This window comes from Mobula birostris, chromosome 11 (assembly GCF_030028105.1).
Source record: "Mobula birostris isolate sMobBir1 chromosome 11, sMobBir1.hap1, whole genome shotgun sequence".
In the NCBI taxonomy this organism is placed as follows: Eukaryota; Metazoa; Chordata; class Chondrichthyes; order Myliobatiformes; family Myliobatidae; genus Mobula; species Mobula birostris.
In genome coordinates, this window is record NC_092380.1 from 34941811 (window position 1) to 34966206 (window position 24396).

Below are 24396 nucleotides of genomic sequence, written 5' to 3' on the forward strand. Positions count from 1 at the left end.
GTTAATTCTTTACATTTGTGAGCTATAATTTGTTTCATCTGTCTGCATTGAGCTTGCTCAGTTCAATGACTAATCTAATTTCCTTTACAAATCTAATGCTGCAACATTCTTCCGACAGATTAGGCTCATTCATATATTTAACCCAATACATTACGTGTTCACCCCATTCAACCTGAGAAAATGGGAGGGTAAGAAGGGTTAAATTCTGACTGCAAAGATCATCCTACGTTGGGATAATAGATAGATATACTTTATTGATCCTGAGGGAAATTGAGTTTCGTTACAGCCGCACCAACCAAGAATAGAGCACAAGTATAGCAATACAAAAACCACAAACAATCAAACAACAAAATGCAAACTATGCCAGATGGAAAAAAGTCCAGGACCAGTCTATTGGCTCAGGGTGTCTGACCCTCCATGGGAGGAGCTGCAAGTTCGATGGCCACAGGCAGGAACAACCTCCCATGCCACCCAGTGTTGAATCTCAGTGGAATGTGGCCGAAGTCCAACAGTAAAAAGTTCAATATCCGGTCTACAAACCTGTTCTTCGATCGTAGTATGACCAGGATTGCACCATCTGTTGTTAACCAGAACAGTAAGCATCCAACTCCTTTATGCTTACCAATCTCAGTGCACTTCCGGTCAGCCAGAACGGTCTGGAAGCCGTCCATGGAGAAGTTTTGATCGGGTATGTCCTCGTGCAGCCCCGTTCCAGTAAAACACATAACACTGCGCTCCCGAAGTGTTCTCTGATGCCTGGCTAGCGCCGTCAACTCGTCCATTTTATTACCCACTGAACTCCTCTTCTCCAGAAGTCTCTGTTGTCTTGACCCGGTCCACTTTCCTTGACTTTGTGATCCCCCTCTGCATCCTCTGTGTGTTTTCCTCCAGATTTCAGCAAGGGTGTCCACCGCTCTGCTCGCTAAACTGGCCGGCATTAGCGCAAGCAGCTGGTCTCTGGAATGAACAATGCGACCATGCTTCTGTCCCGTGTGTCAGGATTAATTTATTTCCAGCGCTAAAAACCCAAATAAAACTCTCTCTACCAGTATGTTAGAGAGGGTGCAGCTTCGATGTGTTACCGTGAAAAAAAATACAAAAAATAACGTAAGTTAAAAGGTAAGAAGAAAAAAGTAAGAATCCGATTGGAACGGCTGTAACAGGCTGCATGCACGACCGGCGCATGCGCACTCAATACCAATACCAACATTAATATTCACCTGACGAATAAGAGGCAAGAAGTGATCACATTGAATCATAAATATTCTTGACATGGAAAATGCACCGATACTGTTTCCACTGATGGGGTGTTTAAAACCAGAGGTCACAGTTTCAAAATAAGTTGGCCATTCATTGCTGAGATGGAGAGAAACTCCTTCACCGAATTTTCTTGCCAAGGAAGGGGATGGAGACTCAGAGTACCAACTTAGATGAGAAAGTTGTAGGGTGGGCAAGCTGGTTTGCAGATGACACAAAGGTTGCTGGAGTAATAGAGAGTGTAGAAGGTTGTCATAGGTTACAATGGGCTACCGATAGGATGCAGAGCTGGGCTGAGAAATGACAGATGGAGTTCAACCCAGAAAATGTGAAGTGATTCATTTTGGAAGGTCAAATTCGAAGGCAGAATAGAGGGATAATAGAGGGATCTTGAAGTCCACACCCATCATAGTTGTCACACAAATTGACAGGGTTGTTTAGAGGGATATAGTATATTGGCCTTCATTAATCTGGGGACTGAGTTCAAAGGCCATGAGGTAACATTGTAGCTCCATAAAACCCTGATTAGACTTCACTTGGAATATTGTATTCAGTCCTGGTCACCTCATTATAGGAAGGATGTGGAAGCTTTAGAGAGGGTGCAGAGGAGATTTACCAGGATGCTGCCTAGATAACTGTATGTCTTATGAAGATAGGTTGAGCAAGCTAGGGCTTTTTTTGGAGGTTGGTGAGGAGGAGGATGACTTGACAGAGGTATACAAAATGATAAGAAGGTTAAATCAAGTGGATAGCCAGATAAATTTCCCAGGTGGCTATTACGAGGGGGCAGAATTTTAAAGTGATAAAGGAAAGTAAAGGAGGGGATGTCAGAGGCAAGTTGTGTTTTTTTTTCAAAAACACACTGAGTAGTGTTTAGAACACCATGCCAGAGGAGATGGTAGAGCTATTGACATTAGAGATTTTAAAAGATTCTTAAATAGGCACATGGATGGTAGAAAAATGGAGGCTGTGTAGGAAGGGTTAGATTGATGTTAAAAGGTTAGCGCAACATTGTGGGCCAAAGGCCCTGCACTGTGCTGTAATATTCTGTGAACAGTCAAGGCAGTCGACTAACCCCTTCAACATCCAAATATCCAAGAATGTTATTTAGTACAGGGGTGGCTTCAAAATAAATGTCCAGTCATTATCTTGTTTATTAATGGAGCAGGCAGAAGGAGATAAATAGCCTACATACTTGTGCTTTAATTCCAAAATTACTCAGATGGTAGTCCCAGCCCAGGGAAATTACAGACCAAAATGCTGGAGCAGATGAGGCAATGTTACATAGTTACCAATTCTGGCAACATGCCATTGAAAAGGAGTGCGCTGTGCCAAGAATGTTCTACTTTAGATATAGTGGATACTGTAAGAAGTGTGTGATTACATGGTTACCAAGGTTTTTTGGTAACATTTCACAAACAAAGCATGGCTGGTGGGGGGAGGGGAGAAAAGAGGAAGATTTACACAAGCTGGCGTGCAGCTGATGTGGGAACATTTATTCCAGTTTATTTTCTGCCATGTAATTATTGAACTCTGCTGAAGTGCTGTCACCCTCCTGGCAATTCGGCATTCTTTATCCTGAGACCTCAAATGTAAGTGGCAGTCAACTACATCAACTTGCAGCTCATCCTGTGCCTAAGTACTCTGACTCAACAGCAACAATGGAGAAAAAACACATTCAGATTTTGTTACTCTTCACATGACTTGTCAAGACTCATATACGATAAGTAATCAATTAACTCAGAAGAAAGGAAAACAATATAGCTCAACTTGAAAAATACCATCATTGACTGAACAGTTTTAGATGTATATCGACTACCCTCAAAGTTCCATACCAAATTTGTTCTTAAGCAAATTGTTTCCTGTACAGACTAAAATAGGATACAATGAAAAGCTGACAGATGGTTTGGCAGTTCTGTCAATCAACAGATACTGCCATGCAGTGTGAAGACCCAAGAAAATGATGAGGCAACACCTGAACAACAATACTTCATATTCTTTCGCACAAGAGATTCAGCAGATATTGGAAATACTGAAGAACACACAAGAAATTAGGTAGATAAGTCCCCAGGGTCTGATGGGATTTACCCCAGGAGGCAAGAGATGACAATGCTGATCCTTTGACCTGTACCTTTGTGTCCTCTCTAGCCACAGACCCGATCCCAGAGGACCGGCAAGTGGCTAACGTTGTATCTCTGTTTAGGAAGGGAACAAGGGAAAATCCTGGAAACTATAGAACGGCCAGTTATAGGGAAACTGCTGGAGAAAGTTCTTAGGGATAGGATACACGAGCATTTGGAAACCCATTGCCTAATCAGAAGAGCAAGCATAACTTTGTGCATGGCAGGTCATGTCTTATCAACTTGTTTGAGTTTCTTGACAAGGTGACAAGAGAGATTGATGAGGATAGGGCGGTAGATGTTGTCTACATGGAGTTTAGTAAGGCATTTGACGAAGTCCCTCATGGGAGGCTCATACAGAAAATTGAGATGTATGGGACCAGAGGCAAATTGGCTGTCTGGATTCAGAACTGGCTTGCACATAAAAGACAGAGTGTAGTGGCTGAAGGAACTTATTCAAGCTGGAGGTCTGTAATTAGTGGAGTTCAGCAGGGACCTGTGCTGGGACATCTGCTGTTCGTAATGTATATAAATGACCGGGATGAAAATATAGATGGGTGGGTTAGTAAATTTGCGGATGATACCAAGACTTGTGTAGTTGTGGATAGTGTAGAATACTGGCAAAGAATACTGCATGATATAGATTAGTTGCAGATATGGACTGAGAAAGGGCAGATGGAGTTTAACCCAGACAAATGTGAGGTGTTGCACCTCGGTAGGGCAAATGCAAGGAGACAGTACACTGTTAAGGGCAATGACCTTAACAGTGTTGTGAGCAGAGAGACCTTGAGATCCAAGTTCACAACTCCTTGAAAGTGGCTACACAGGTCAATAAGGTGGCTTATCAAATGTTTGTTTTTATTAGTCGAGGGAATGAGTTCAAAAGTCAGGAAATCATGTTGCAACTTTATAGAACTCTGGTTAGGCCACATCTGGAGTATTGCGTACATTTCTCGAAGCACCCCCCCCCCCCCCCGGCATAGGAAGGATGTTGAGGCTTTGCAAAGGGTGCAGAAGAAGTTTACCAGGATGCTGCCTGGTTTAGAGAGCATGTGCTATGGCAAGAAGCTGGATAAACTTGGATTGTTTTCTCTGGAGTGTCAGAGGCTCAAGAGAGATCTGATAGAGGTTTACAAGATTAAGAGAGGTGCAGAAAGAGAAGACAAAGAGTATTTGTTTCCAGGGTTGAAATTTCTAATACTAGAGGGCATGCATTGAAAGAAAGAGAGGGTAGATTCAAGGGGATGTGAGGGGTAAGTTATTTTTCCCCCTCAAAGAATCGTAGATGCCTAGTATGGTGGTAGAGGCAAATACATTAGAGGCTTTTAAGCGATGTTTGGATTGGCACATAGATGGAGGGATACAGACATGGTGTAGGGTGGAGAGATTAGTATTTGGGTGTTTTTGATCCAGAAGATACTCAAAGAAAGAACTACAGACTGAGTGCCATAGTAGCGTTGCAGATAGTGCAACACTATTACAGCTTGGGGCGTCAAGAGTTCAATTCCAGCATCCCCTGTAAGAAAGTTTGTACATCAGTGTGTGGGTTTCCCCCAGGTGCTTACACTGGTGGGTAGGTTAGCTGGTCGAGGTAAATTGTGCTGTAAATAGCTGGGTTGCTGGGCAGTGCCGCTCACTGCAAATCAACATCAAATAATAAAATTACCAAGAAACAGCAGGTAGGTGGAGTTGACATCATTCCAAATGTGCTTATTGTGGTTAACCTTTTCCTAAAAAGATTGAGGTAACACTCAAAGCATGTTGTACAACCACACTTGGCAGTTATTTTCTTGAGGTGGAGAGGGAGAAACGCAGATATATTTTACAATGCAGAATAATCCAGTGCTACTTTCACAGTATCCCCAGATTTCAAATCACATAGTACAGCTAAAACTGGAATGTTGCAAATTAGTCAAACTGTGGCAGTCCACCTTAGCAGCATTCACTGGACAAAAAGGAAGCCATTACATCAAGTCAATGCAACAATCACAACACGCTGGAGGAACTCAGCAGGTCGGGCAGCATCCGTGGAAAAGAACAACGTTTCGGGCCGGAACCCATCATCAGGACTGAAGAGGGAAGGGGCAGAGGCCCTATAAAGAAGGTGGGGGGAGGGTGGGAAGACGACTGGTAGGTTCCAGGTGAAAAACCTGTAAAGGAAAAGATAAAGGGGTGGGGAGGGGAAGCAGGGAGGTGATAGGCAGGAAAGGTGAAGAAAGAATAGGGGAAAACACAATGGGTAGTGGAAGGAGGGGGAACCATGAGGGAGGTAATAGGCAGCTGGGGGAGCGGGCAGAGTGAAACAGGGGTGGGGGAAGGGAGGGGGAGGGAATTACCAGAAGTTGGAGAATTCTATGTTCATACCAAGGGGCTGGAGACTACCTAGATGGTATATGAGGTATTGCTCTTCCAACCTGAGTTTAGCCTCATCATGGCAGTAGAGGAGGCCATGTATGGACATATCCGAAGGGGAATATGAAGCAGAGTTGAAGTGGGTGGCGACTGGGAGATCCTGTCTGTTGTGGTGGACGGAGCAGGGGTGCTTGACGAAACGGTCCCCCAATCTGCGTCGGGTTTCACCGATGTAGGGGAGGCCGCACTGGGAGCACCGGATGCAATAGATGACCAAAACAGACTCACAAGTGAAGTGCTGCCTCACCTAGAAGGACTGTTTGGGGCACTAAATGGTGGCAAGAGAGGTGTAGGGACAGGTGTAACACTTACGCTGACGGGGATAAGTGCCGGGTGGGAGATCCGTGGGGAGGGACGTGTGGACCAGGGAGTCGCAGAGGGAACAATCCCTGCAGAAAGCGGAGAGGGGTGGAGAGGGAAAGATGTGCTTAGTGGTGGGGTCCTGTTGAAGGTGGCAGAAGTTGCAGAGGATAATGTGCTGGATCCAGAGGCTGGTGGGGTGGTAGGTGAGGACAAGGGGAACTCTGTCCCTGTTGTGATGACCGGAAGATGGGGTGAGGGCCAAAGTGCGGGAAATGGAGGAGATGCGGGTGAGGGTACCATTGATGACTGCAGAAGGGAAACCACGATCCTTAAAGAAAGAGGACATTTGAAATGTCCTGGAACGGAAAGCCTCATCCTGGGAGCAGATGCGGTGGAGACGGAGGAACTGGGAATAGGGTATGGCATTTTTGCATATTGCAGGATGGGAAGAGGTATAGTTGAGGTAGTTATGAGAGTCAGTGGGCTTATAAAAGATGTCAGTGGACAGTCTGTCTCCAGAGATGGAGACCAAGAGATCGAGAAAGGGGAGAGAAGTGTCCGAGATGGACCAAGTGAATTTGAGGGCTGGGTGGAAGTTTGAAGTAAAGTCGATGAAATTGACGAGCTCAGCATGGGTGCAGGAAGCAGCACCAATGTAGTTGTCAATGTAGCGAAGGAAAAGTTGGGGAGCAGTACCAGAATAGGTTTGGAGCACAGACTGTTCCACATAACCTACGAAGAGGCAGGCACAGCTGGGGCCCATGCGAGTGCATCGGTGAAACCCGACGCAGATTGGAAGGCGGCTTTGTCGAGCACCTTCGCTCCGTCTGCCACAACAGACAGGATCTCCCGGTTCCCACCCACTTCAACTCTGCTTCACATTCCCCTTCGGATATGTCCATGCATGGCCTCCTCTACTGCCATGATGTGACTAAACTCAGGTTGCAGGAGCAAAACCTCATATACCATCTGGGAAGTCTCCAGCCTCTTGGTATGAACATTGAATTCTCCAACTTCCGGTAATTCCCTCCCCCTCCCTATCTCACTCTGCCCCCTTCCCCAGCTGCCTATCACTTCCCTCATGGTTCCGTCTCCTTCCACTACCCATTGTGCTTTCCCCTATTCCTTCTTCATCTTTCCTGCCTATCCCCTCCCCCACCCCTTTATCTTTTCCCTTACTGGTTTTTCACCTGGAACCTACCAGCCTTCTCCTTCCCACCCTCCCCCCACCTTCTTTATAGGGCCTCTGCCCCTTCCCTCTTCAGTTCTGACGAAGTGTTCCGGCCCAAAGCGTGAACTGATCATTTCCACGGATGCTGCTCGACCTGCTGAGTTCCTCCAGCATGTCGTGAGTGTTGCTTTGACCCCAGCATCTGCAGATTATCTGGTGTTTACATCAAATCAATGAGAGGATGATAACCTATTATGCAAGATTCACAGCTCCTCATTCCAGGGGAGACACAGAGACACTGTGGTAAACACGAGATTCTGCAGATGCTGGAAAACTTGAGAAACACGCACTAAATGTTCAAGGAACTCAGCAGGTAAGGCAGCATCTATGGAGAGGAATAAACAGTCAACATTTTGGACTGAGACCCTTCATCAGGGCTGGAAAATAAGAGGGAAGAAACCAGAATAAAAAGGTGGGGGTTGGGGGGGGGGGGAAGGAGAAGCTGGCAGGTGATAGGTAAGATCAGGCAAGGAGAAACACAGTGGGTTGAGAATCCATACAAGCATGCACTTATCCAACTGGTCATCCTCTTCACACTTACTTAAAGGGACGGTATGCTACACAACTCGATGACAGTGACCATGCCGTGTTGACACCAGCATGTGTGTGGACACCTGCAGGCTGCCCCCAGCATATCCTTAGGTTGTTAACATAAACGATGCATTTCACTGTGTGTTTTGATATACATGTGATTAGGATACTTGTATCTGCATGTTTTCACAGATTATCAGCAAGAGTTCCTTGTCTTGGGCTGTAAGCTTCCGGTTCAAGTGCAACTTCCTGAACATCACATTTGACCGAAGACTGGGATCCTCTTTTCACTGGTTGCCTAGACAATCCAGCAAGCACCAACACACCAATGGACCACAAATACACAGCTAACCACCACTTAGAAAGACCATCGTATAAAATAAAATTATCCTCAGCAAAAAAAAACTTTCTCTGGTAGATCAGACCAATCCAAATTAGTATAACATTTTTCTCAGAAGCAGTAGTATGTATGAATTTCAGCAGCTATTAAAATTGGCACGGAGCCTAATTAATGCTGTTCCCCAACAGTCCCTGGAATAATCAGACTCTACAAGCACATCTTGGGAAGGGTCTCCTCAAATTTCCATCAGAAGGTGGTAGGCTGAACTTTTAAGTAATTAATTGAGTATTAACAATTCTTTGAATAAGACCATTTCTTCCTAACACAATCATTTACAAATCAAACCTGTTTCCTCACAGCCTGTTTCATACAGGAAAGGCATGTTCCTGCTAGAAGGAAGGACACAGCTGGAAAGATCTGAAAACCTTGTATATCCAGAGAGGTGATGAATTTCGTCGAGAAGAAAAAGTAAAAGCATGTTAAAAAAAACTTCAGAAGTTAGGATCAAACAAGGAAACATTAGAAGTATAAAGAAGCCATAAAAGAACTAAAGAAGGGAATTAGGAAAGCCAGGAGGGACCATGAAAAGTCTTGGGCAAGAAGAATTAAAGTGAATCTCAAGTCAATCTGCATATACATCAAGAGTAAGGGGATAACTGGGTGGTGGGGGGGGTGAGAGACATTTGTTTGGATGCAGAGAATATGAATGAGTACTTTGCTTTTGTGTTTACCAAGAAAAAAGATATGGAGGACCAGGTGATCAGTGCTGAGTGTATAAATACATTAGGGCATTTAGAGGTCAAGGAGGAGGAAATGTTGGGCTTCCTAATGAGTGCTAAGGTGGAAAGTACACAGGGCCCGATGGGAATTACACCAGGATATTGAAGGAGACAAGAGATGAGATTGTTCTTCATGTATCTTCATGTCCTCTCTAACCACAGATCAGGTCCCAGGGGACCAGCAAGTGGCTTAAGTTGTATCTCTATTTAAGAAGTGAACAAGGGAAAATCCTGGAAATTATAGAATGGTGAGTCTCATGTTAGTTGTAGGGAAACTGCTGGAGAAATTTCTTAGGGATAGGATATACGAGCATTTAGAAACCAATGGCCTAATTAGGATGAGCCAGCATGGCAGGTCTACATGGTTTTAGTAAAGCACTTGACAAAGTCCCTCTTGGGAGGCTAATCCAGAAGATTAAGATGCATGGGATCACTGGCAAATTGGTTATGTGGATTCAGAACTGGCTTGCATAAAGAAGACAGAAGGTAGTGGTTGAAGGGAGTTATTCAAGCTGGAGGTCTGTAATCAATGGAATTCCGCTGGGACCTCTGCTGTTAGTAATGTATATAATTGAAGAAGATCACCCTGAGAAGCAGGATTTATGAACATTTGGAGAGGCATAACATGATTAGGAATAGTCAGCTTGGCTTTGTCAAAGGCAGGTCGTGCCTTAGAAGCTTGATTGAATTTTTTGAGGATGTGACTAAACACATTAATGAAGGTAGAGCTGTAGATGTAGTATATATAGATTTTAGCAAGCATTTGACAAGGTACCCAATGCAAGGCTTATTGAGAAAGGAAGGAGGCATGGGATTCAAGGGGACATTGCTTTGTGGATCCAGAACTGGCTTGCCCAGAGGAGGCAAAGAGTGGTTGTAGACAGGTCATATTCTGCATGGAGGTCAGTGACCAGTGGTGTGCCTTTAGGGACCTATTCTGGGACCCCTTCTCTTTGTGATTTTTATAAATGACCTGGATGAGGAAGTGGAGGGATGGGTTAGTAAATTTGCTGATGACACAAAGGTTGAAGGTGTTGTGGATAGTGTGGAGGGCTGTCAGAGGTTACAGCAGGACATTGATAGGATGCAAAACTAGGCTGAGAAGTGGCAGATGGAGTTCAACCCAGATAAGTGTGAGGTGGTTCATTTTGGTAGGTTAAATATGATGACAGAATATAGCATTAATGTTAAGACTCTTGGCAGTGTGGAGGATCAGAGGGATCTTGGGGTCCGAGTCCATTGGACACTCAAAGCTGATACGTAGGTTGACTCTGTGGTTAAGAAGGCATATGGTGTACTAGCCTTCATCAATCGTGGGATTGAGTTTAGGAGCCAAGGGGTAATGTTGCAGATATAGGATCCTGGTCAGACCCCACTTGGAGTACTGTGCTCAGTTCTGGTTGCCTCACTACAGGAAGGATGTGGAAGCCATAGAAAAGGCGCAGAGGAGATCTGCAAGGATGTTGTCTGGATTGGGGAGCATGCCTTTTGAGAATAGGTTGCGTGAACTCGGCCTTTTCTCCTTGGAGTGATGGAGGATGAGAGGTGACCTGATAGAGATGTACAAGATGATGAGAGGCATTGATCGTGTGGATAGTCAGAGGCTTTTCCCCCAAGGCTGAAATGGCTAGCACAAGAGTGCATAGTTTTAAGGTGCTTAGAAGTAAGTACAGAGGAGATATTAGGGGTAGGTTTTTATGCAGAGAGTGGTGAGTGCATGGAATGGGCTGCCGGCGACGGTGGTGGAGGCGGATACAGTAGGAACTTTTAAGAGACTCCTGGATAGGTACATGGAGCTTAGAAAAATCAAGGGCTATGGTAAGCCTAGGTAGTTCTAAGGTAAGGACATGTTTGGCACAGCTTTGTGGGCCAAAGGGCCTGTATTGTGCTGTAGCTTTTCTATGCTTCTTTGCTCAAGATGAAAATGTAGATGGGTGGGTAGTAAATTTGCAGGCGATACATTACCAAGATTTGTTCACCTTCTGACCGAGCTAACTTTCTAAACTGAATCTTTCCAGCAATATCAAAGGCAACAAATTGCCACAGAGTAATGACATATCCTTTACTATGAATGAAACTGTAGCAGTGTAAATAAGATAGCCAGACTGAATCATAGCTTGCCAAGTTGTCAGCAACTACAAAAAAGTTCATCTTTTTTTTTTATTAAGTAAGCAGTCAAGCCCCAATGGCATCTTTAACATCAGATGGGCAAAAAAGGATGGGAATGCACTCTCAAGTCTCAGGTGGAGCAAAGCACCCTCAAAGTGCAATGTCCTCTGATGGAGTGACATTAAGATTCTCATAAATAGTACTGAACAGTAAATTCTACCTTTGCCAATAGTCAAGTCCATGGGAGATTTGGCAGGTGCTGAAGATCCAGAGTAATCCGTACAAGACACTGCAGGAAATCAGCAGGTCAAGCAGCATGAATGAAAGGAATAAACAGTCAACATTTTGGATTAAGACCCTTCATCGGGAGTCAAGTGTCATGTTGTCTGGCCTACAGCCCAGGAATTAACTTCTCAGGCCACTTGCTTAGCGCAATACATCTTCTTTTGTTATTGAACACAATGGGCTCACCAAAAATGATGACATGCATGGACGGACAAAACTCTGCAGAGCTTCAGGTAATCTGTGAAGCTATGTCAAATAACCTTCCACATATCAAACACTCTACACAGTGTGCTTTGTCCATCTTGTTCCCAATCTCTTCATTGTTTACCCTTATTTTTTGCAAACATGTTCTCACTTCTTCCCTGATATTGAATTATTACTGTATACATTCCGCGTCCTCCAGTACCTCAAGCCCAAGTGCCAGTTGTGAAAGGAGAGACTGAACAACCTAAAGATCTAACTACTAACCACAGTCACTACTTAACTCTTGCACGCATTGCACTAGAATGTATGGATCCCGAATCGGCACCTACAGTCACTCGAGGACCCACCAATAGAGAACGTCATATTCAACTCAAGCGTCACATTACTAGACTTGAATCTATTTAAGAAACAAATCTTATGCAATGAATTGAGAACAGATGAGTGAGAAAGGAGACCATTACTTATCTAGAGATTAATTGACAAAGGGAAATCTTAGAATTCACCTCAGTCTACCTAATTTTTGATGATTCAACTATCAACTAGATAAACGTCCCACGGGTTCAAACGTATTCTTTTTTCACTGCAGGTGGTGCCTTGCTGAAGACTAATGGAGATTCTATACTACTGTGATACTGAACATATTTCAAGTACAAACTGGAAAGTTGCCAGTAAAGATCACTGGATTGTGGTTATAAAAAGGGAACGTGTAACATATGCCAGTAATGACACACAGCTTTATTACTTTTCCCATACTACTGACATCTGAAAGAAAACAGGTTTGATTCCATTAAACGAAGTTCAATCACCAAAGAAATGTATACTTTAAAGCCATGTATCTCTGAATACGCTAACCTGTACAGAATCTGTACACTACTTTTCTAGTTACAGAATAGATTGAAACATCAGACATTTATCATCATAAGGAAAATCTATTTTTTAAAAACTCATTGATAAGTGTCTGGAATAAACTCCAATGCAACAAGGAAGAAACTGCTCAGGGTATTGAAAGTACAACTTTACATGAGAGCTTTGATGAACTCAAGCGCATTACTAATTTTTCATGTTTAGTTCCCCCAAGGACAAACTTATCTTATACAAGTCCAGAGAGCTAAAACTGAAAATGAAAAGGCATCTGGAGACAGAGACAGAATAAATGCTTAAATTAAATAAACTTTTACCAGAATCATTCTGAAAGATAAATCTGAAACTCCTTGTTTGGTAAGTTGAGTATTTACTTTATTTAGAATGGCCCTTCTGGCCCAACAAGCCACACCGCTCAGCAACCCACTCATTTAACACCAGCCTACTAATTAGCCTACCAACTGGCACAACTTTGGACTGTGGGAGGATACCAGAGCACTTGGAAGAAACCCACACGTACATAGGAAGAACGTACAAACTTCCTTACAGACATCACCAGAATTGAACTCCACACTGTGACGCCCCAAGCTGTAACAGCGTCACATTAACCACTACGCTACGGCACTTTTATTTTAGGTTTTCAGCATCCCTGTTACCAAAGCAGCACCACAGATAACTTCTAATACCTTAACCAAACAATTAATTGCTTATGTCCAAACGCTTAAGTATTTGTAGAAAAAGATACAAACGTTGAAAATCAGAAATAAAAAAACAGGAAACGCTCTAAGTATTGCACTCGCCAGGCACATCTGTGGACAGAAACAGAAGAGGCACATACACAAAGTGCTGGAGCAACTCAGCAGCTATGGAGGGGAATGGGGTTGACATTGTGGACTGAGACCCTTCAACAGGACTGGATGCTTGTAGGTTCACAGAACTTGAGTAGGAGCTAGAACTAAGCATCCAGTTCTGATGAAGGGTCTCAGCCCAAAACATCAATTGTTTATTCCCCTCCACAGATATTGCCTGACTTGCTGAGTTCCTCCAGCACTTTATGCAAGTTGCTCAAGACCTTCAGCTTCGGCAAATTCTCTTGTGTTAGAAACAAAAGCTGATTCTCCAGGTAAGTGAATTTTCATCAGAACTTTTTTAGTCTTGTTAAGTCTGCTTCTCTCTGCAAAGCTGCTACCTGGTTGAGGCATCACAAGCAGTGTTAAAATTTACTTGAACATGGAAGTCAGGTGACTTAACAATTATAAAGGCCAATAGGCTCATCGAGTTACAGTAGCTCTCTGTACAATAATCCCAAACACCTGCATGCTCTATCCCTGAAAGTTTATTGCCCTTAACTACCTACTCAATTCCATTTTCACAACTAACCCTGCTTCTACCAGTTTCACACCATCACTACCCACTGAGTAAGACAGACCTTTCCTGCATTAACACTCTGCGCCCCCCCCCCCACAGAGCCTTAAATCAACATCTATCCCTTGCACAAACTGCTAATGGGAACAACTTTTAGAACACAGATCATAGCACAGTACAGCACTGACCCACCATGCTGTACTCAACCAATTAAGTTAATAACCATATAGCCAGCTAAACTAATCTCTTCTGCCTACACGATGTCCATATCCTTCCATTTCCCTCACACTCAAAGTCTCTAATGTTTCTGCTTCTATCACCACCCCAGGCACCCACCGCTCTTGTACAAGAAACATCTCCTTCGAAATTCTCCCTCTCACCTCAAATGGATGCCCTCCAGTGTTTGACATTTTAACTCTTGGAAAAAAGGCTCTCTGCCTATTTTATCTATGCCATTCACAATCTTACAAACCTCAGTCTCTGCCTCTTCAGAGAAAACAACCCAAGTTTGTCCAACCTCTCGTTATAACACATGCTCTCTAATCCAAGCAACATCCTCTTCTGCACCCTCTCCAAAGCCTCAACATTCTTCCTATAATGTGATGACCAGAACTATATGCTATACTCCAGATGTGGCCTAACTACAGTTTTATAAAGCTGCAACATAACTTCTTGACTTTTGAACTCAATGACTCAACTTGGAGTCTAAATGCAATTAATAAACATAGACTTTTAACTATGTTTGAAACTAATTTGCCACTCTTATAAATTTCTCTCAAAGCTGAAAATTCAAAGTAAATGTATTATCAAAGTACATATGTCACCCTGAGATTCATTTTCTGCTTCAAAGAGAATAATATGGATGATATCAAAGCTGAGCCCGATCCCATCCCATGCGCAGCCAACACCCTAACAGCAAACATCAAGCCCCTGAATCTCTACTGAATTTTATTCTTCAACCCTGGTACTTCCTCATTGGCCTAGTCCTCAATCATCAGAAGATCCAAGTATCGTGAAAGGAAAAAAATAAAATGCAGTTGCCAGAAAATATGAAAAAAAGGCAAAAGGAAAATGCTGGAAATATGCAGATCAGGCAGATTCTGCAAAAAGAGAAAAGGATTTATAGTTTCAGGTTGATGACTTGCTTCAGGAGCACAGACTGAAACATAAACTACTTTTTTTCTTCACAGATATTGGGCAAGGTGTTTGTTTTAATTTCAGTCATTATTGTTATAACTGTTGCACCTCCTTCATCAGCCAGCAACAACGTTCCAAAAGCACCTCGTTCGGTGAAATACAGTTTGAGACCCCTTGGGGTGGAACGCTCTATGCAAATACTGATCTTTATTCCTTTCCGTATCGCTAACATCAGTGACCCAACCAACAACAGGAGCCCATATTTTCAGGAATTACTGCTGAAGCACGAGTGTTAGGACAGAGAATTGTCCGATCTATGGAGCTCGGCAGCTCCCCAGCATTTTGTGTGTTTTAAATGCAATTAATATTTTATTTTATAATTAATTTCCACCTTAAATAAAGACCACATCACACACTCTAAGAAGTTAAAAGCGCAGAGCCGAAGCAGTGAGTGGTCTGCGGCGCCGGCCTCAGCCGAAATGGAGTGAATTCCAACAAGTTAACTTACTTTGACTCAGTGTGAGTGGGGACTGCCCACCGCCAGACGGGAATAAACGTGCTTCTTGCTGAATGGAGATGGTGAAATGCAAAGTAACCTGCCGCCGAGAAGCTGCATTGGGCGCCTGTCTGATTCCTTCGGCCTCCACCTCCGCAACCCGCCCCGCACGGCTCGCCCTTCTGACTCGGCTACGCTCTTCGGGAAAGTCCGGGGATTGACCTATTTCCGCTGGGCCTCGAGGGAGGGGGCGAGATCTTCCCTCGTAAAGAAAAAGAAATAAAATAAAGTTGACGTGAAAAAAGTACGAGCGAAGCAGCCAGCGGCTCAAGTTAGAAAAAGTGGCTGAAGCGTCAGTCGTCCCCCGGCTCGCCGCCGCCTCCGTTGCTATTTACACTTGCTCACTCGCTCCGGCTCTGTTCGCACAACATGTCCGCCCGCCACGGTCCTCCTGTATCCCAAACTGCGCCGCGCTTCCGCCACGGTCCTCCTACATCCCACGCTGCGCAGCGCCGCCGCCATAACTGGAGGCGGAGATATGCCATCTTGCTGGTGCTTTGTTCTCCTCAACAAACAGTCTGATGCTTTTTACTAATTACTATATTAATATGTAGCTACAACATGCATTTTATACTGTAGGATAATGTTTATATATATGTGTTTGTGTGTTTATGTAATGTGTTACGTTATAAAATTCTATTATACAGGTACATATGCAACATTTTAAGCGTATACATGTGCATTATATTCCTTTACGTTATATAGGTACATATATATACGGATTAAAATAATATTTATATTTGTGCATTATATTACAAAACCCTACGTAGATGCATGTACATATAGTATTAAAGTTTATACTCGTGGACTATATTATATTATAAGATGATGTTACTTTATATGTTGTGTGTGAGTTACATACACTGCGTTGTGCACCTTGGCCCAGAGTAGTGTTTTTTTGACTGGGGTGTACACGTATATGGTTGAATGCCAATAAGCAACGCATACAAAATGCTGGAGGAACTCATCTATGAAAATAAACAAACAGTTTGAAGTTTCAAGCCAGGACTGAAAAGGAAGGGGAAGACTCTAGAAGAAAAAAAGGTGGTGGGAGGGGAAGGCAGATGGCTAGAAAGTGATAGATGAAGCCAGCTGGATGGAAAACATAGTGGATGTGGTTAATTAGGCCATCAGTTAATTGGGGCAGCTACTGATTTGCGACAACTCTGAAAGACCAAAAGCTACTTGAGAACATAGCTGGAATTCCCATTGTTCATTTGGGACTCTGTGGCACTTAATTGGAGCAGGAGACTGTTGTTGAACAGTTTCTAACTTGTGTTAGTGGTATGCACACCGTGCTTAGAGTGAACAGTTTGTAAATAGCATCAGTTGGTGTGTGTTTGTGTTGAAAATGCAGTGATTTTTGTCTCTGATAGTTTGTGAGAAATAAGCATTAGGGCAATTCAGAACTGTTTTATTCACCGTGGTTTCAAGCATTCAGATGTCAGAAATAGCTGGGAGTGAAAATGAAACTATTTCACTATTTCAACAAGTTAGGAACTACAAAGTATTTGAAGGTATCAATAATCATCTTGAATATCACAATGACAATGAAGATTTGGAGGATGCGATTGTCAATAGCACTGTATGAAGGCAGTCCATCATCTGAACTAGGTGCCTGTGATTATTTTGTTCATTGCAAACACTGGATGAATTCCTCTGTCACAGTTTTATAGTACTGTAGTATTATAATTTGTTCTGTATTTCATTTAACTACATAATTTGTTACTCAGTTTGCCTTTTTTTATACTTCTTTAACTTTTTCCATGAAACTTCGGCTAATCAGGGTAGCCATTTATTGGCAGACGCAAATGTACTGGTCCCGTTGTGTCACAATTAACCAAAATCCACTGTATTCTGTTACTTATAAGACCATAAGACATAGGAGCAGAATTTTAGGCTATTTGGCCCATTAAATCTGCTCCGCCATTCAATCATGGCTGATCCTTTTTTTCCTATCTTCTCCTCAACCCCAGTTCCCAGCCTTCTCCCCAACCTCAGTCCCTGGCCTTCTCCCCGTAACCTTTGACGCCCTGACTAATCAAGAACCTATTAACCTCTGCTTTAAATATACCCAATGACTTGGCCTCCACAGCCATCTGTGGCAATGAATTCCATAGATTCGCCACTTCTGGCTGAGGAAATTCCTCCTCATCTCTGTTCTAAAGGGATGTCCTTCTATTCTGAGGCTGTGCTCTCTGGTCCTAGACACTCCTGTCATAGGAACCATCCTCTCCACATCCACTCTCTCTAGGCCTTTCAAGGCCAGGCCCTCCAACATGGTAGTGCTGTCTTTTAAGCTTTGTATGCACTGTTAAATCTCCCAGATCTTCATGAGATAAATGTGTACCGACTAAGACACAGCTGTCACAAGAAGACACAGATACTCACCAGATTCATCCAGTAATTACTAGACAACATAATATTCATTTCCTAGATGCTGTTGTGAGTAACACTGGGCTATTAGGAATAAAAAATTTTAATTTAATTTTGTTAATTGCTTCTTACATAATTGCTTTTAGTGTGAATATCAAGGGGCAAAGGGCCAATTAACCAGATTCACGTTTTATGATGACAACTCCACGAATAGCTGCAAGCAATCTGATTTTACATTGTCGTAGAGGTTCGTTATGAGGACTCCCCAACATCCAACGAACTTTTCCTGCATTTACGAGTCCTTCTATACCGAAAAAATGAAGATATTCAGAGAAGGAGAATGACAAGCAGACAGCAATGCCATTTTATTCTCCAGAATCTGGTGTGACCCTGGGATTTAGGTTTGCCAACTCTGGATCTTTCAGGGAGCATGGAAACAGGTTCTTTGGCCCATCTAGGCTGAGCTGGGCATTGACCTCCCCATTTAACACGAATCTAATATTATTCTTTAAAGGTAAAGGTCAGCTTTATTTGTCACATGTGACACATACGGTGAAATGTGTCGTTGCGTCCCACGAGTCTCACCACACTATATACTGTGCCCACAATGTACTGACCCTAACCCGTTTGTCTTTGGAATGAGGGATGAACCAGAACACCCAGAGGAAACGTACACAGTCAAGTCGAGTTTATTGTCATTTAGCTATATACGTATATGTAATGGAACGTGACAACGTTTCTCTGAACCAGGGTGTAAAGCACAGGAGTACACATCAACGATAACGTATGAAGGTAAGGATAGGATGAACCGTGCATAAATAGACATAGTAAAGTGCATAAATTACATATTGTCGGGTACAGAACAGATCAACCGGTGACTCTTCGAATGCATGCGGCAGGGAGTTTAGAAGCCTAAAGGCTTGGGGAAGAAACTTGTTTCCCATCCAGACTGTTCTTGTTTTTATGCATCGGAGTCTCCTGCCTGATGGTAGAAAGTTAAAGAGGATTCTGGGTGGATGGGTGGGATCCTTAGTAATACTAGTGGCCCTGTGTACGCAGCGCTCCTGACAAATGTCCCTGATGGACGGCAGGGAAGCCCCTGTGTTCTCACGGTCCTTCGTAGGGACTTGTGGTGGGATGCTCGGCCATGCCGCTCCTACAAAACGCAGGAAAGATGGGGAGGAGAGTGGGACCCTCGCTTGCCTCAATCTCCTCAGGAAGCGGAGGTGCTGCTTGTTCAAGGAGCTGATGGTCAGGGACCAGATGAGGTCAGTCATGATGTGAACTCCCAGGAACAGTCTACTTAACTCTCTCTACAGGGGAGAGTGTAGAAGCACTCATGGAGGGGATGTACAAGCTCCACACAGCCTCTGAGGTCAGGAGGGTTTAAACTACTGTACCAGGTCTGTGAGCTTGCGAGTCCAGTGAGGAAGTTGGAAAAACATAGCTGCAAGTCCACTGGAGAATGGAGACCTGGAATGGGGTTCAACGACTGTGAGTGTGGGTGGGAGGAAAGAGGTTCATTGCTGAACATTGTGGGCATGCTGTTGGTGCTGGAATGTGTGGCCCCAGGACATGTTGATTGTTAACACAAACGATGCAGTTCTCTGAATGTTTCTATGTATGTGTGATAAATAAGTGAATATGAATCTGAAAACTAGTCTGGGACTGCAGCAGGTAAGAAAAATGAAACAAATATAAAGATTAAAACCAGCACATTAGCTTCATGATGATGGACTGCTACCCTGACGTTCTCCTGTAAAATGTTTCGACACAATTTTGAATTCTCTGTTCCTCAATGATTGCAAGCTGTCCAGGCTCTGAGGCAGCAAAGCAACCCCAAACTATGATGTTCCTTCCACCATGCTTCACAGTTGGGATGAGGTTTTGGGTTTGATGTGCAGTTGCCTTTTTCCTCCCAATATAGCGGTGTGCATTTCTGCCAAAAAGTTCAACTTTTGTCTCATCTGTCCACAAAACGTTGTCCCGGAAACATTGTGGAACATCCAGGTGGTGTTCTGCAGACTTCAGATGTACAGCAATGTTCTTTTTGGAGAGCAATGGTTTCCTCCATGGTGTCCTTCCATGAATGGAATGTCCTTCAATTCCTGCTGCTGTCAAGTTTGTACGTTCTTTCTCTGACCACATGGGTTTCCACTGGGCACCCTGTTTTCCTCCCACATTTCAAAGAAACACAGGTTAGTAAGGGTTACTAATTCTTGGGCATGCAGTGTTGGTGCCAGAAGTATGAAGACACTTGCAGGCTGCCGCAAGCACACCTCGAGCCATGTTGGTCACTGACACAAACAATGCGGCTCACTGCATGTTTCCATGTACAGTACACTTGACTAATACGGCTAGCCTTTAAGTCAACTAGAGGTCATGGGTTAAGTGTGAGAGGTGAAACAATTAAGGGGCACATGAAGGGAAACTGCTTCACTCAGAAGGTTGTGAGAGTGTGGATCGAGCTGCCAGTGCAAGTGAACTTTGGATAGGTACATGGATGGTCAGGGTATGGACCAGGTGCAGATCAATGGGAGTAGGTAGTTTAAATGGTTCAGCACCGACTCGTTGGGCTGAAGGGCCTCTTTCGGTGCTGTACTTTTCTATGAAGTCCAAAAGGGAAGTCAGGCATGGTGAGGACAGGGAGTAAAGAAGGTGTGATGGGCTAGCTGATTTGACCTTAACACAAAAAGGTTGGCAAGCAAGGCAGAAAGCTACAGAGTACAGGCCAACTCATGGGATTGTGATATCACAGCACCCAACAGCATGGCAGCAAAGCAGCTTAACTCCAGCGATCAGAATTCAATTCTCCGCTGCTGTACGTTCTGCGCATGGCCACGTCGGTTTCCTCCTGGTGCTCCGGTTTCCTCCCACATTCCAAAAAGACGGATGGGTTAGGGTTAGTATGTTGGTGCCAGAAGCGTAGCAACACTCGTGGGCTGCCTCCAGCACATCCTCGGACCATGTTGGTCACTGATAAAAACAACACATTTCATTATGTGTTTCAATATGTCTCTAATAAAGCTAATCTTTAACTATTGTGGATAAATGGAGGAGGAGACAATGACGCCTTATGGCAACTCCTCTGCTTGCTTCTTCGGAAACTGCTCTACTTCTATCTCTAATATCTCTATTTTTTCTTTTGAAGACCCTGACCTGGAGTTACATGCTGACTTTAGCTGTTTGTGGGAATAGGACCTGCTCTTGGGGTTTCATGACTGGCCGTTATTCGATATGCCAAGGGCTCGGCCTAAGAGCTTCGCTCACCTTCGGAGGTCTGGGATCTCATGACTCTGGAGACAGGCAGACTGAAGGTCGGTGTCTCGGTAGGAAATCGATGTGTTGTGGGAGACAGAACATCTCTGGCTGTGTGCCCAGAGACCCGAGATCCTTGGGCACAGAACTCGGAAAAAGTGATGCAACAGACTTTTAATGTCGTAGATCAGCGAGTTGTTTGTTATGTTTCCCCTCTCGCTGTGAAACGGGGACACCTCTTTCTTCCTTATTAGTATGTTGAATACCGGGTGAAAGAGTAGTTTTTGGGGTACTGCAAGTCTGTGTCTTTGCTGTTACTTTGCTGCACGCTTGAGTGCTCGGTGGTGGGTGCCGATGCTTTGTTATTGCTTGGGGGGGGTGATCATTGCTTTGCTGCTGCTTACACATGGGGGGGCAGTTGGGGGGGACTTGGGTGTTCTGACATTTAACTGTGATTCATTCTTTGGGGGCACTCCTCTTTCCGTGGATGGTTGAGAAGAAAAAGCATTTCAGGATTATATTGTATACATTTCTCTGACATTAAATGTATCTTTGAAACTTTTGAAATGGTTAAAGGATGAGCAGAACTGACAACTCATTGTTTCCAGGTGCAAGTGGTATGGGGCAACAGAGGTGAAGGTATGTGAGGAAGTGGGATTGCAATTTGATTAGGGATATCACCACGCAGAGAGAATATCCTGTGGGAATGGCTAGCGAAGCCATATGGGTAGAAGGCTATATAGAAACATGGGCTGAAAAATGGCAAGTGGAATTTAATGCAGACAAGTGTGAGGTGTTGCAGTTCGGGAGGACCAACCTGGGTAGGACTTACATGATAAGTAATAGGGCACTGAGGGATCTGGGAATACAGATCCATAATTCATTGCAAGTGGCATCACAGGCAGATGAAGTCATTAAGAGACCTTTTGTCACATTAGACTTCATAGATCAGGAGTTGGGATGTGATGCTGAAGTTGTATAGTATAATACATTGGTGAGGCCTGTGGAGAATTGTGTGCAGTTCTGGTCAAATACCTACAGGAGAAATGTAAATAAGGTTGGAAGAATACAGAAAAAATTTACAAGGGTGTTGTCAGGTCTGGAGTTCTAGAATGTAGAAGAATGAGGGGAGATTTCAGAAAGTTGAGAAATTCAGCCAGCTGCACTATGGGGAATGGACAATGAACCCACGAACACTGCCTCAGTATTTCTTTCTTTTATTTTGCTCTCTTTTTGCACTGCTTAAAGACAATTTTATATATATTTCTTAGCATAATTTATAGTTTTTTTAATTATAGGTGTATGCAATGTACTGCTGCCACAAAACAACCTATTTCACAACATATGCCAGTGATAGTAAGCCTGATTCCGAGTCTCTTCACTCTCTGGAAGACAAGCTGCATTACCTCTATCTGCAGTTGACCCAGCATAAAATGAGAAATTGTTGCATGCTTGTTCTTGCAGAAACGTGGCTGTGGGGCAGCATCTGATGCACCATCAATCATCAGGCTGTGTCGCTCAGGGACTTGTACTAATATTATTTGTGACAGTACTTGCTGTGTGTGACTGTACATGCTGAGTTTAACTGTACGTGCTGTGTGTGATGTGATGAGAATACACATAAATTAAGATGTTTGCTGGCCTGGGCTAGCACCAGTGGCATCAACAGTTGGTCTGCCACCTGTCCTCAGGGGAGGGAGAGATAAGGAACACAATGAAGCAGCATTTGGAGATGTAATGAAGGAGCCATCAGTCTGGGTATTGTCAAGATTGGCTCCCCCTTTGAACCCTGAACTGTTTGAAGTGATGGACAGGCGATTTGGAGATGTGTAATGAAGGGACAGGAGAGAGAGCTATCTAGAGCGGCTCCCCCTTTGAACCCTTGAAGTGATGGACAGGTGATACCCCAGCAGGGGGATAAAAAGGGACAGGTTCGCTGAGGCAGGACACACACGACACCACGAGGTAACGAGACCCTGGAAGCGGTGCCCCCCCCCCCCCGCAAGTCGGTGGGAGTCGTTTGGAAGGCTGGTTGCGTAACCAAGCCATAGACGCACAGGGTGGAAAGGTACGATCAGCGGGAACCCGGTGTGTGTCCACCCTTGCTTGGGTGCCAGGTTCACTGCAGAGGATCGACCGCATCTGGAGGAGGGGTCACAGTCGGTGACCTCAGGTGACATCACAAAGGACTCACCCGAGAGCTGCTTGTGAGCAATATCGCCGGTCTGTGAGTGGAAGCCGTTCTGAATGATCATTCGTTCTTGTTCTCTCTCTCCTTCCCCCACATTGTCCATCGCCATGGCAACGATTACTGCGAACTGAACTAAATTGAACTGGACTTTGTGTCACTTTGAAATTGGTCATTTACCCCTAGACAACGATAGAGCTTGATTGATGCTGTTATCTTAATTCTGTGCACATGTGTGTTTATCATTGCTAAACTGTTGCATTTATTATCCTTTCGATTACTGTGTTGCTTGTTTCTTTAATAAAATTTTCTTAGTTCTGGTAGTCCAGACTCCAACTGAGTGATCCATTTCTGCTGGTTTGGCAACCCAGTTACGGGGTACATAACAGTGACCATACGTGCTGCATGTGATCGTATGTGCTGTGTGCGACCGTGTATGCTGTGTGTGACTGGATGCTGTGTTTTGCACCTTGGACCAGGAAGAAAGCTGTTTTGTTTAGCTGTGTACCCATGTATGGTTGAATGACAATTGAACATTAACTTGAACTTGAATGTTGGAAATCTGGAGCAACAGGTAATAACTAGAGGATCGCAGCAGGTCAGACAGCATCGATGGAGAGAAATGGGCAGCCAATGTTTCAGGCCTGGAAAGAGAGAGGAGGAAGTGGTGGAGCAAGAGCTGCTGGGCCCAGGTGAGGGAGGGGGAGAGTGATAGGTGTAGGAGCAATGGGATTGTAATTGTAGGTGATTTTAACCTTTCGTAATATTAACCAGGACTGGCTTAGTGCTAAAGGATTAGCTGAGGCAGAATTTCTTAACTGTGTCCAGGAGTTTTCTGAAGTAATATGTCAATGGTCCAGCTACAGAGGGAGCATCATTGACCTTGACCTTGTGAGATCAGCATAGAACAGGCTGACATTGAGAAATAGAATGTGCTAGAACGTTTGAAAAACATTAGGATAGATAAGTCCTTGGATCAGATGGGATATATCCCGGGTTACTATGAGAAGTGAGAGCCTTTAGTGACGATCTTTGCATCCTCCCTGGCTGCAGGATTGGAAGGTGGGAACTGTTACTCTTTTGT

At 44.0% G+C, this 24396-nt stretch overlaps 1 protein-coding gene and 1 long non-coding RNA gene across 4 annotated transcripts in view; one reads left to right on the top strand and one right to left on the bottom strand.

Annotated features, from left to right (window-relative positions):
• Positions 1-15882, bottom strand: part of LOC140205017 (serine/threonine-protein phosphatase 6 regulatory subunit 3-like) — a 207794-nt gene extending 191912 nt beyond the window's left edge. For all 3 annotated transcript variants that reach the window (XM_072272080.1, XM_072272079.1, XM_072272077.1), the window contains exon 1: positions 15443-15882. The gene's annotated coding sequence lies outside the window, so the exon portion shown is untranslated. The remainder of the gene's footprint in view (positions 1-15442) is intronic.
• Positions 15883-15950: 68 nt separating this feature from the next.
• LOC140205475 (uncharacterized) lies at positions 15951-23556 on the top strand. The gene is made up of 3 exons (XR_011887854.1): positions 15951-16006; positions 21018-21183; positions 22423-23556. It is a non-coding gene; the product is annotated as an uncharacterized lncRNA (long non-coding RNA).
• Positions 23557-24396: the final 840 nt, after the last annotated feature.